At 46.6% G+C, this 13,042-nt stretch overlaps 1 pseudogene; it reads left to right on the top strand.

Annotated features, from left to right (window-relative positions):
• The window catches only part of LOC124594029, a 352,828-nt pseudogene that overhangs the window by 66,485 nt on the left and 273,301 nt on the right, over positions 1-13,042 (top strand).

The raw sequence follows: 13,042 nt of genomic DNA, 5'->3' as shown, positions 1-13,042 counted from the left end.
GGCAAGAACTGTACCGACACCGCTTTTTACCCGGATCTCCCACATAATATGAATAGTTGCCTTAAGTTCCTTTTATGCAGGTAAGTGTTCTACCGCCTTTTTTAATTTTGAACAGGAACAACAGAAAACAAAAAACTGCCTTTTTGTTGGAGTTACAAAATGACATTAACAATTTTCTATGTAAGTTGAACAGTATAACTATGAACCAGACTGACGTAAAACTAACATTGTAGTAAGTAGTAATCTTTGGAAAGCTAAACATATATCAGAAATTGAAAAACACAATAAAATTATGTTGAGAAGAAATACTTCTCCAACTATGCCTCAGATTTTAATGAATATCTTTCAAAAATTAAAGCAAATCGTGGTATAACATTTAAGTAAAGTTAAATTTCAGTAACAACAATTCCATTACCATGCCACAAATAATATTTGTGTATTGCTTGAAAGATATTAAACTAAACATTAATTTCGCATAACATAAAGAAGAAACACACAGCACAATGGAGAACGTATTTCCAATCCCCCGCTGCTCTGTCATCCGAGTATGCCTCGTCGTAGACATATGGTGTCCACCGATTCTCATCTTCTGCTCATTCTTTCATCGCATCGATAATTTAACTTCTTCTACTATGGACATTCCAACTATGCGGGGGATCTTGAAACGCACTCCATAGGAAGTTAGAGAAAAACGGTCAGTATTTCGGATTTCTCACAATCTTCAGATGTCGTTCCTGTAAAAAAGGTCCAAAAGTCCATCACATTCCTTGGGCCATCTCTGAACAAACAGAGCACCGTCTGGCCTCGAAGCCACTTTACTGCATTCGTTTTAGTACGTGGGCAGTACGTCCAGTCCGGGAAGAAGATAATCCCTGGTCTAGTGTTGTATTGTCCCATTCGAAGAAAGAAAATGATCATTTGTATAGCCAAACGGCACACTTCTGCCGAGGGTCTGCATATGAGGCGGTGGTCATCGTTGTCCAGAGATTAGCACTGAGGGCATAGTGGTGAATCTGTCATACGAATCGCATGGGGTCTGGATCGGGTAACATTTTTACCATTAACTGTTAGGTACCACATCGCACGTGTCTCTGTGTCTAAGGAAACATGATGTATCGATCGCCATACCACATGCCAAATGATATGTGGATGCTTCCTCTCAGTAGAATTGCTGCGTCGTCTGGTCATTAGTATCCGATAGGTGCCAAGCGCCGTTGCACGTCTGCTTTCCGGCAGAGCCGTCCGAACACAGCTGCACAAAAAAAGGCCCTTATATTGTGATATGAGTGTGAAATGTGCTGGACCGCCACTGGCGCCATTCGAGAAACTGGTGCTAGTTATTCTATTAAAGTTCCTGTCGGACAAGTCTGATATCGTCTCCACACTTTAACTTTGTGCTAATGTGTAGCGCCGACGCTCGATGGTGAACGTGCGCAAGACCAAGTGCATCCATACTAAGAGGGATGGTGAGGGCGTCGTATCTTACTTTAAATAGTAGACCTGCACTCACGAAGGAACAGAATGCCGCCAGTATTCGTCGCGCTATCATCAGCAGCATCGAGAGTACTTGAGCAAAGTGCGGAATTCGTGACGCCAGGAAAGTGTTAACATATGTGCCCCGTTGGGTCAGGTCTAATGCCCGTGTGATGTCCCTTCTAACGTCCGCCGCGACTGACTGTAGAAGTCTCTTATAGCTGTACGCTGCTGTGCGACGTATATCGTTGGTAAAAACAATACCTGGGAATTACAAGGTATCCATGAGCCGTAATGGTGCTACACATTCTTTCGTCAGTCCAACACCAAAATTCATCGCTACAGACTTGTCCACATTTAAACGGCTGCCTGTGGTCGTTCCATATTTGCATATCCAATCTAAAGCCACACTCATATCGTTTTCATTTCGCACTATCAGCACCAGGTCATCCCCATATGACTTGCACGTTAATGCGTATCCTCCGTTATCAAGCGTTGCCGTAGGCCGTAAAGTAACGAGCCGACAGACAGTGCATATAATGTCATAAGTAATGGACATCGTTGTCTGATAGACCTCGCTACGATGAGAGATTTGGTCGTGCGTCCATTGACGAGAACTTTGTAGGAGGCATTGCTGAGTAGCGGCATCACGACAGCGATAAATGGTCGTGGAAACCGCATATGTGTCAGGATCTCTGCAAGATAGGCGTGGCTTACTCTGTCAAAGGCTTGATCAAAATCTATCGACGCCAGTGCTGCTTGGACGCGGCTAGGGCTATCATATCGCGGTATTAAACAAGCGCCGTCTGGATTTTGTTATCTCCGCCGAGTGAAGTCTGATCGAGTGAGATCACTTGACGTAATACTCTTCAGAGGCGTGCTGATAATGATCTGGTAAATATATTAAAGTCGCGGTTAAGGAGTGTCAGTGGTCGGTAATCCCGTATCCGTGTACCGTCCGAGAGTTTGTTTATCGAGATAATCAGTCCCTCCATAAAAGCCGGCGGGGCACGTCAGGTGACATTAATTCGCGGCAGATAGTAGTCCATCGTGGTGCTATCATGTAGTTAAAGGCCCTACAGAATTCCAGAGGGAGGCCATCTGGTCGCGGCAATTTATTCACCGCTACCCTACCAATGGCCTCCGTCACCTCCTCCTCTGTAATCTCCTCCATCAGTCGTACTTCCACTTCTGGTTCAATAGAGCCGAAAATCGTATTTGTAACTTCGTTAATGGCCGCCATATCGATATCCATTGCATTGTAAAGTTGAGCGTACTGTTTTACAAAGGCGTTGCCTATTTCGTTTTGCGATGTTAAGTATCTGCTATCATCCGTGTCCACGGAACGTACCAGGGCTCTTGATCTCCAATTATCTTCAGTGGTATTTCGACATGCTGTGTCCCACAGGTTGGCGACGTTCATTTTTCAAGGACTGCGGCTACGCTACACTTGCTGCTGCCAGAGGGAGGTTGTACAGACGCCATATGGTCAGTATAGGCTGTAGGCCACAGCTCCGCTTCCGGGACCTCAGCATTAAAATTGCATGTAACATATATTCGGTCGAGACGGATTGCGGAGTGACTCCTTGTATGGGTGTATCCAGGGCTGAGGCCATGGACATGTTCCCAAATGTCAACCAGATGAGTAGTCTGCACGATCAATCGTAGTTCTGAGCACGGGGTATATCGAGGAAATTGATCTTCCTATGTAAGTATACAATTAAAATCTCCGCCAAGTACTGTCATTGTTAACCTCCACGCCGACGGCAGGTACAGTACATCCTCTGCCGAGGAGCCTTCTTTGAGAAGTACTGCTGTGCTGCTGCCAGCTTTGGAGGCGTTTGATATGTAGGATTCGTACCCGTAAATGACTGGAAATTCATTGTCGTATACTTATCGCAGGAGGACGACGTCGATGTCCCTGCTTGTAGCTTATCTTCAAGTAATGACCTCTTAATCTGCGGTCTTATGTTATTTATATTGATAGAGGGAAGCCGATAGGCTTGTCTTCGTTCCATCGCATGTGTATCGGCCATGGGAGCTTACGTCGACGCCTGTTGCGACAGTCAGTAGGTCTCCTTCGCAATCAACAGCCCACTCAAATGGCTCTGAGCACTATGGGACTCAACTGCTGTGGTCATAAGTCCCCTAGAACTTAGAACTACTTAAACCTAACTAACCGAGGCAGGATTCGAACCTGCGACCGTAGCGGTCGTGCGGTTCCGGACTCAACAGCCCAGTCTACATGGGACAAGTTTGCCGTCGGCCGAGGCTTTCCGTCCCCGCCTCTGTGTGTCTCCTCTTCTACTACCCTGGATTGGCAGTGGACTGCTGCTAACTGTGCGTTGTCAAATTTTTCAGGTCGCTCTTGACGTATGCTGCTGTCGAGACGGTAGTGTTCTGAATGTGAGGTCTCAAGACCCTCTGTAAGTTGACCGTCTACTTTTGGCGAGTGTAGTTCCCTTCACATTCCCATTGCGTCCAACATTATGCATTTTTACGTTCTAACGCTCCACATTTCGGAAATACTGCACGATTAGCCAGCTGGCTCTATGTAGACCCATAATGACGCTCTTTTCAAGCTCTGTCAAGTGCTGGTAACGTTGTCTCGCACTACCACGTGGCACGGTCTGTACTCCTTTAATGTGCTCCTTAACCAATCTGACTTCTTCTCTTCGTTCTTATTCTTTAATTCCTTGGCTCCTCACGGGTGTAGGTGAACCGGCTGAGGTACAACTTGCCGCTCAAAAGCCTTTATACTAACACAAATAATTTTAAAATATTAGAAAAATTTACACGTTTTCTAAAATAATTTAAAATATGATTACTCACTGATAGTTGTGTTGTTGTTGTGGTCTTCAGTCCTGAGACTGGTTTGATGCAGCTCTCCATGCTACTCTACCCTGTGCAAGCTTTTTCATCTCCCAGTACCTACTGCAACCTACATCCTTCTGAATCTGCTTAGTGTATTCATCTCTTGGTCTCCCTCTACGATTTTTACCCTCCACGCTGCCCTCCAATACTAAATTGGTGATCCCTTGATGCCTCAGAACATGTCCTACCAACCGATCCCTTCTTCTGGTCAAGTTGTGCCACAAACTTCTCTTCTCCCCAATCCTATTCAATACTTCCTCATTAGTTATGTGATCTACCAATCTAATCTTCAGCATTCTTCTGTAGCACCACATTTCGAAAGCTTCTATTCTCTTCTTGTCCAAACTATTTATCGTCCATGTTTCACTTCCATACATGGCTACACTCCATACGAATACTTTCAGAAATGACTTCCTGACACTTAAATCAATACTGGATGTTAACAAATTTCTCTTCTTCAGAAACGCTTTCCTTGCCATTGCCAGCCTACATTTTATATCCTCTCTACTTCGACCATCATCAGTTATTTTGCTCCCCAAATAGCAAAACTCCTTTACTACTTTAAGTGCGTCATTTCCTAATCTAATTCCCTCAGCATCACCCGACTTAATTAGACTACATTCCATTATCCTTGTTTTGCTTTTGTTGATGTTCATCTTATATCCCCCTTTCAAGACACTGTCCATTCCATTCAACTGCTCTTCCAAGTCCTTTGCTGTCTCTGACAGAATTACAATGTCATCGGCGAACCTCAAAGTTTTTATTTCTTCTCCATGAATTTTAATACCTACTCCTAATTTTTCTTTTGTTTCCTTTACTGCTTGCTCAATATACAGATTGAACAACATCGGGGAGAGGCTACAACCCTGTCTTACTCCCTTCCCAACCACTGCTTCCCTTTCATGTCCCTCGACTCTTATAACTGCCATCTGGTTTCTGTACAAATTGTAAATAGCCTTTCGCTCCCTGTATTTTACCCCTGCCACCTTTAGAATTTGAAAGAGAGTATTCCAGTCAACATTGTCAAAAGCTTTCTCTAAGTCTACAAATGCTAGAAACGTAGGTTTGCCTTTCCTTAATCTTTCTTCTAAGATAAGTCGTAAGGTCAGTATTGCCTCCTCTTTCATTTCTGTCCCCCAATCCATATTCACCTACTATGTTTCCTTCTCTCCCTTTTCCTACACTCGAATTCCAGTCACCCATGACTATTAAATTTTCGTCTCCCTTCACAATCTGAATAATTTCTTTTATTTCATCATACATTTCTTCAATTTCTTCGTCATCTGCAGAGCTAGTTGGCATATAAACTTGTACTACTGTAGTAGGCGTGGGCTTCGTATCTATCTTGGCCACAATAATGCGTTCACTATGCTGTTTGTAGTAGCTTACCCGTATTCCTATTTTCCTATTCATTATTAAACCTACTCCTGCATTACCCCTATTTGATTTTGTGTTTATAACCCTGTAGTCACCTGACCAGAAGTGTTGTTCCTCCTGCCACCGAACTTCACTAATTCCCACTATATCTAACTTCAACCTATCCATTTCCCTTTTTAAATTTTCTAACCTACCTGCCCGATTAAGGGATCTGACATTCCACGCTCCGATCCGTAGAACGCCAGTTTTCTTTCTCCTGATAACGACATCCTCTTGAGTAGTCCCCGCCCGGAGATCCGAAAGGGGGACTATTTTACCTCCGGAATATTTTACCCAAGAGGACGCCATCATCATGTAATCATACAGTAAAGCTGCATGCCCTCGGGAAAAATTACGGCTGTAGTTTCCCCTTGCTTTCAGCCGTTCGCAGTACCAGCACAGCAAGGCCGTTTTGGTTCTTGTTACAAGGCCAGATCAGTCAATCATCCAGACTGTTGCCCCTGCAACTACTGAAAAGGCTGCTGCCCCTCTTCAGGAACCACACGTTTGTCTGGCCTCTCAACAGATACCCCTCTGTTGTGGTTGCACCTACGGTACGGCTATCTGTATCGCTGAGGCACGCAAGCCTCCCCACCAACGGCAAGGTCCATGGTTCATATGATAGTATTAGGGATAAAACTACCCAACTATTTCACTGCACCAAACCCGAAAGGAGTATACAGGGTGGGAATAATTTGCAAGAGTAGATGCAGGTTTCTGATGACGTAAAGTGTGGGATCTCAATGGAGCGAAGGGTCTTATCCGGAATGGTTTCAATGAAGGACGGTAAGTTATAAGAATACATGGAATTTCGGATGTGAATAACAAGCGTGAAATCAAGCTATGGTTTTAAGGGGAGAGGGTGGTAGAGGATGGGACGGGAAGGGAAGAGGGAGCCCTAATGGTGGAGAGGATAGGAAATGTCTTCAATCTGAGAGGAAGAGTAAATGTCACGGCGGATGGGAGATGGAGTCTGTTAAAACTGCTCAGAGAGACGATATGGACAGAGTGTAAATGTAGGGTTTGTGGGATGTGCTGCTACAGGTGTAACAACATGCCAGAATTGGACACTATAAGTGAAGCATGGGGTTGTTAGAGGCGAGTTTGCGGGATGTGTAGGGTATCCTGATGTGTATGAGATGAGAGGGAAAAATGGGAATCTGATGAGCTGATAAATGATTCGAATAGAAGAGGGTAAACGGATGCGGAAAGCAGGGAGGAGTGCATGGCGTTCAAGGCTGTGCAGAGGGTGACAGGTTTTTGGTTGGAAAGGATATTCAAACTACAGTAACATAGCAGGGGGTGGAACAGATCAAGGCTTTGTATATGTTGGGGATAGTGGAGGGATGCAGTTCCTTACTCGATCAGCACGTGCACGGCCTTGACATGAAATGTGAAGCGCCCAGAATGCATGGACGAGTATGAGCATAACGTCGTAAATGTACTCGCAGTTGGCGAGTAATCCTCTGTGGCAGGTAGAAAGGCACCAGAGTGCATGATATTGTTTGTGTTTGCTGTTGCTACCAGACTTCGTAGGATATGTAAGGGTCGTGAACAGCGTCAGATACTGGTTGATCACTGTAAAGGACGCGGAGATGCCGGATACTTGTATGAGACAGCGGTCTCGACGCCTGAAATAGCTTGAAAGGACCTCATTGTATGCCTCCATTTGGCCACACAGCTGAGCTCTGTAACGCCCAGATTTCTGAAACGTACGGATATGGCAGTATCTCGATCTTGGATTGCATGGGAACGATAGGGCAGAAATAAACATCGTCGAGGTTCCAGTCGCCATTGCCTCACAATCACGAGAGAGAATCGCCGTACTGTGCACCAAGCACGTAGTAACTCATAGTAACTTGGCATTAGAGAACAAGTAACAGACTCCCAGCAACATTCTGTGTCATCCCGCACCGTTGGTCGGAGACTAACAACAGCCGGTCTGGAGAATTAATATCCATTGCTTAGGTTACCGTTAAGGCAACACAAACGAATGCGTTTGGAGTGGTGCAGTAACTGGGAACAGTGGGTTGTTGGTAAATCGCTTAGCATTGTTTTCAGCGATCAGACGTGGTTTACCAGTACCCTGGCTGAATATCGTCGCAACCTGGGGGCAGGTCTCATTCTTTCACTGTTTCAGAGAGGCACAGCGGTGGTATTCCTGACGTCATGTTCTGGGTAGTCTTGGGATATGACTTCAGGTCCTGGCTGGTAGTGACTGACAGCAGAACAAAACGTCAGGGACATCCTGCATCCTCATGTGTTACCTCTCATGCGACAGTATGGTGGAGCCATTTTTCAGTAGAACGATGCTCGTCCATACAGGAACGTGTCTCAATGAACTGTCTCCATGATGCTGAGATATTCCCATGGCCAACAAGGCACTCAGTTCTGTTCCCGGTAGAGCATGCGTGGCACCAGGGCGGACGTCAACACCGACCCAGCACCAGTACCCAGGGTATCAAGGACCAGTTACAACAGTTGTGGGCCAACTTGCCCCAGGAGAGGATGCAACCCTTCTAAAGCGAATCAGTGCGTGCGCTCAGCCCAGAAGGCGTGCGGCGTCATACTGATAAGTGAGATCATACTGCCTAGTTCTTCGTAAAGTTTATCCGATTTTGTATTCACTGAAATAATACCACACACCCACTCAACCCGTGACGTTTCATTTCGTTTCCTCCTCCCTTCTAGGTGCTTCACGTTTGGTGATATGAAGGAACCGTTGGTACACCTCGCTGACGGGACAGAGGATTATGAAAGTGGAGTCATAGGTATACTGAAAAAGATGGGAAGGAGGTGGTGCCCTGCCTTGATATATGATGCAGCACACACTTATTATATACCTTGTCGGGCACGATAAATATGGTTATGTGGTGACAACACTAAGACAGAGTAGTTGCCTTACAACCGTCATAGGTCATTGCAACCCTAATCGTTTACATCTCTGCTGATGGTATGTACGGGGGCGTTAAGTAAGTACGAGTAATTCAACTTTTTTTCGGAAAACAGTTTGGTTTTATCAAGGATTCCTATACACCACATTATTCGCCATGGTTTTGGCTACAAACTCATATTTTTCAAAATGATCTCCGTTCAATGGGATGGTCTCACACACCCTTACTTGCAGGATCGACGTTGAAGATGGACGCCGGAATATGCGAGATCTGGGATGTAGTGTGGATAAGGAAGAACAGTTCAATGTACACTACTGGCCATTAAAATTGCTACACCACGAAGATGACGTGCTACAGACGCGAATTTTAACCGACAGGAAGAAGATGTTGTGATATGAAAATGATTAGCTTTTCAGAGCATTCACACAAGGTGACATGAGGAAAGTTTCCAACCGATTTCTCATACACAAACAGCAGTTGACCGGCGTTGCCTCGTAAAACGTTGTTGTGATGCCTCGTGGAAGGAGGAGAAATCCGTACCATCACGTTTCCGACTTTGACAAAAGTCGGATTGTAGTCTATCGCGATTGAGGTTAATCGTATCGCGACATTGCTGCTCGCGTCGGTCGAGATCCAATGACTATTAGCAGAATATGGAATCGGTGGGTTCAGGAGGGTAGCACAGAACACCGTGCTGGATCCCAATGGCCTCGCATCACTAGCAGTCGAGATGACAGGCATCTTACCCGCATGGCTGTAACGGATCGTGCAGCCACGTCTCGGTCCCTGAGTCAAGAAATGGGGACGTTTGCAAGACAACAACCATCTGCACGAACAGCTAGACGACGTTTGCAGCAGCATGGACTATCAGCTCGGAGACCATTGCTGCGGTTACCTCTGATGCTGCATCACAGACAGGAGAGCCTGCGATGGTGTACTCAACGGCGAACCTGGGTCCACGAATGGCAAAGCGTCATCTTTTCGGATGAATCCAGGTTCTGTTTACAGTATCATGATGGTCGCATCAAATGGCTCAAATGGCTCTGAGCACCATGGGACTTAACATCTATGGTCATCAGTCCCCTAGAACTTAGAACTACTTAAACCTAGCTAACCTAAGGACAGCACACAACACCCGGTCATCACGAGGCAGAGAAAATCCCTGAACCCGCCGGGAATCGAACCCGGGAACCCGGGTGCGGGAAGCGAGACGCTACCGCACGACCACGAGCTGCGGACGATGGTCGCTTCCGTGTTTGGCGACATCGCGGTGAACGCACATTGGAAGCGTGTATTCGTCATCGCCATACTGGCGTATCACCCGGCCTGATGGGATGGGGTGCCATTGGTTACACGTCTCGGTCATCTGTTGTTCGCATTGACGGCACTTTGAACAGTGGACGTTACATTTCAGATGTGTTAAGACCCGTGGCTCTACCCTTCATTCGATCCCTGCGAAACCCTATATTTCAGCAGGATAACGCACGACCGCATGTTGCAGGTCCTGTACGCGCCTTTCTGGATACAGAAAATGTTCGACTGCTGCCCTAGCCAGCACGTTCTCCAGATTTCTTACCAATTGAAAACGTCTGATCAATGGTGGTCGAGCAACTGGCTCGTCACAATACGCCAGTCACTACTCTTGATGAACTGTGGTATCGTGTAGAAGCTGCATGGGCAGCTGTACCTGTACACGCCATCCAAGGTCTGTTTGACTCAATGCCTAGGCGTATCTAGGCCGTTATTACGGCTAGAGATGGTTGTTCTGGGTACTGATTTCTCAGGATCTATGCACCCAAATTGCGTGCAAATGCAATCACATGTCAGTTCTAGTATAATATATTTGTCCAATGATACCCGTTTATCATCTGCATTTCTTCTTGGTGTAGCAATTTTAATGGCCAGTAGTGTAGTTTCTTGAGCTCCTCTCGGATGCGCAGAGTTGTGCGAAGCCTCGCGTTGTCATGGAGAGGGACAAGTCGTTTGCATATTTGTGGCGACGAACATCCTGAAGTCGTTTCTTCAATTTCCTGAGGGGTGCACAATGCTTTTCCGAGTTGATAGTAGGGCATCAAACAGAATAAAGCCTTCAGAGGCCTAGAGGACCGTCGCCATGACTTTACCGGCTGAGGATGCAGCTCTGAACATTTTCTTAGGAGTAGAGGTGGTGTGGCGCCGCTCCATGGATTGCAGTTTCGTTTCCGTTTCGAAGTGATGAACCCGTGTTCCATCGCCTGTGACGATGTTTGTCAAAAAATTGTTACGATCAGCCACGTACTGCGCAACTAATTACTCACTGATGGTCCTCTGTTGTCCTTTACGGTCTCCTGTTAGGCACCGTGGTACCCAGCAGGCACACACCTGTGAGTACCCAAGCTGGTGGACGAGTGTGTCAGCACTACCATCAGAGAAGTCCAGTTGAGCAGCGAGGCGTTTGACTGGAGTCCACTGATCACCTGGAATGAGACTGTCCGTATACTGCCAGTCGGCACGTGGGCGATCGGATCGGTTTGCGCTGCCTTGGTGCGATGATGACAAACGTCTCGCCTAACTACTCAACGTCCGTTTATTCACTACCAGATCTCCATAGAGATTCTGCTAGTGCCTATGAATATCTGCGATGCTCTGCTTTTCTGCCAAAAGAAACTCAATAACAGCTCTCTGCTCGGAACGCACCTCCATTACAGACGCCATTTTGAAAGCGAAGTACAGTGCCGCCACTACCGGAAATTCGTGAAACTACAGGGACTGAAGCGGAAATATTCCACGATGTCCAGCAGCAAGTTCTGCACTTATCAACTGAAATTGATGGACAAAAAAAATTTGATGTATTACTTATTGAACGCCCCTCGTACGTACATGTAACTACTGGCCATTAAAATTGCTACTCCAAGAATAAATTGGACAAATATATTACACTAGAACTGACATGTGATTACATTTGCACGCAATTTGGGTGCATACTTCCTGATGAATAAGTACCCAGAACAACCACCTCTGGCCGTAATAACGGCCTTGATACTCCTGGGCATTGAGTCAAACAGACCTTGGATGGCGTGTACAGGTACAGCTGCCCATGTTGCTTCAACACGATACCACAGTTCATCAAGAGTAGTGACTGGCGTATTGTGACGAGCCAGTTGCTCGGCCACCATTGACCAGACGTTTTCATTTGGTGAGAAATCTGGAGAACGTACTGGCCAGGGCAGCAGTCGAACATTTTCTGTATCCAGAGAGGCCCGTACAGGACCTGCAACATGCGGTCGTGCATTATCCTGCTGAATTGTAGGGTTTCGCAGGGATCGAATGAAGGGTAGAGCTACGGGTCGTAACACATCTCAAATGTCACGTCCACTGTTCAAAGTGCCGTCAATGCGAACAAGAGGTGACCGAGACGTGTAACCAATGGCACCCCATACCATCAGGCCGGGTGATACGCCAGTATCGCGATGACGAATACACGCTTCCAATGTGCGTTCACCGCGATGTCGCCAAACATGGATGCGACCATCATGACACAGTAAACAGAACCTGTATTCATCCGAAAAAATGACGTTTCGCTATTCGTGCACCCAGGTTCGTCGTTGAGTACACCATCCCAGGCGCTCCTGTATGTGATGCAGCGTCAAGGATAACCGCAGCTATGGTCTCCGAGCTGATAGTCCATGCTGCTGCAAACGTCGTCGAACTGTTCGTGCAGATGGTTGTTGTCTTGCAAACGTCCCCATCTGTTGACTCAGGGATCGAGACGTGGCTGCACGATCCGTTACAGCCATGCGGATAAGATGCTTGTCATCTCGACTGCTAGTGATACGAGGCCATGGGATCCAGCAAGGCGTTCCGTATTACCCTCCTGAAAACACCGATTCCATATTCTGCTAACAGCCATTGGATCCCGACCGCCGGCCTAAGTGGCCGTGCGGTTAAAGGCGCTGCAGTCTGGAACCGCAAGACCGCTACGGTCGCAGGTTCGAATCCTGCCTCGGGCATGGATGTTTGTGATGTCCTTAGGTTAGTTAGGTTTAACTAGTTCTAAGTTCTAGGGGACTAATGACCTCAGCAGTTGAGTCCCATAGTGCTCAGAGCCATTTGATCCCGACCAACGTGAGCACCAATGTCGCGAAACGATCAACCGCAATCGCGATAGGCTACAATACGACCTTTATCAAAGTCGGAAACGTGATGGTACGCATTTCTCCTCCTTCCACGAGGCATCACAACAACGTTTCACCAGGCAACGCCGGTCAACTGCTGTTTGTGTATGAGAAATCGGTTGGAAACTTTCCTCATGTGAGCACGTTGTAGGGGTCGCCACCGGCGCCAACCTTGTGTGAATGCTGTGAAAAGCTAATCATTTGCATATCACAGCATCTTCTTCCTGTCAG

The sequence above is a fragment of the Schistocerca americana genome, chromosome 2 (genome assembly GCF_021461395.2).
Source record: "Schistocerca americana isolate TAMUIC-IGC-003095 chromosome 2, iqSchAmer2.1, whole genome shotgun sequence".
NCBI lineage: Eukaryota > Metazoa > Arthropoda > Insecta > Orthoptera > Acrididae > Schistocerca > Schistocerca americana.
Note: the sequence above shows the minus strand (reverse complement) of the source record. Positions and strands in the feature narration are given on the sequence as shown.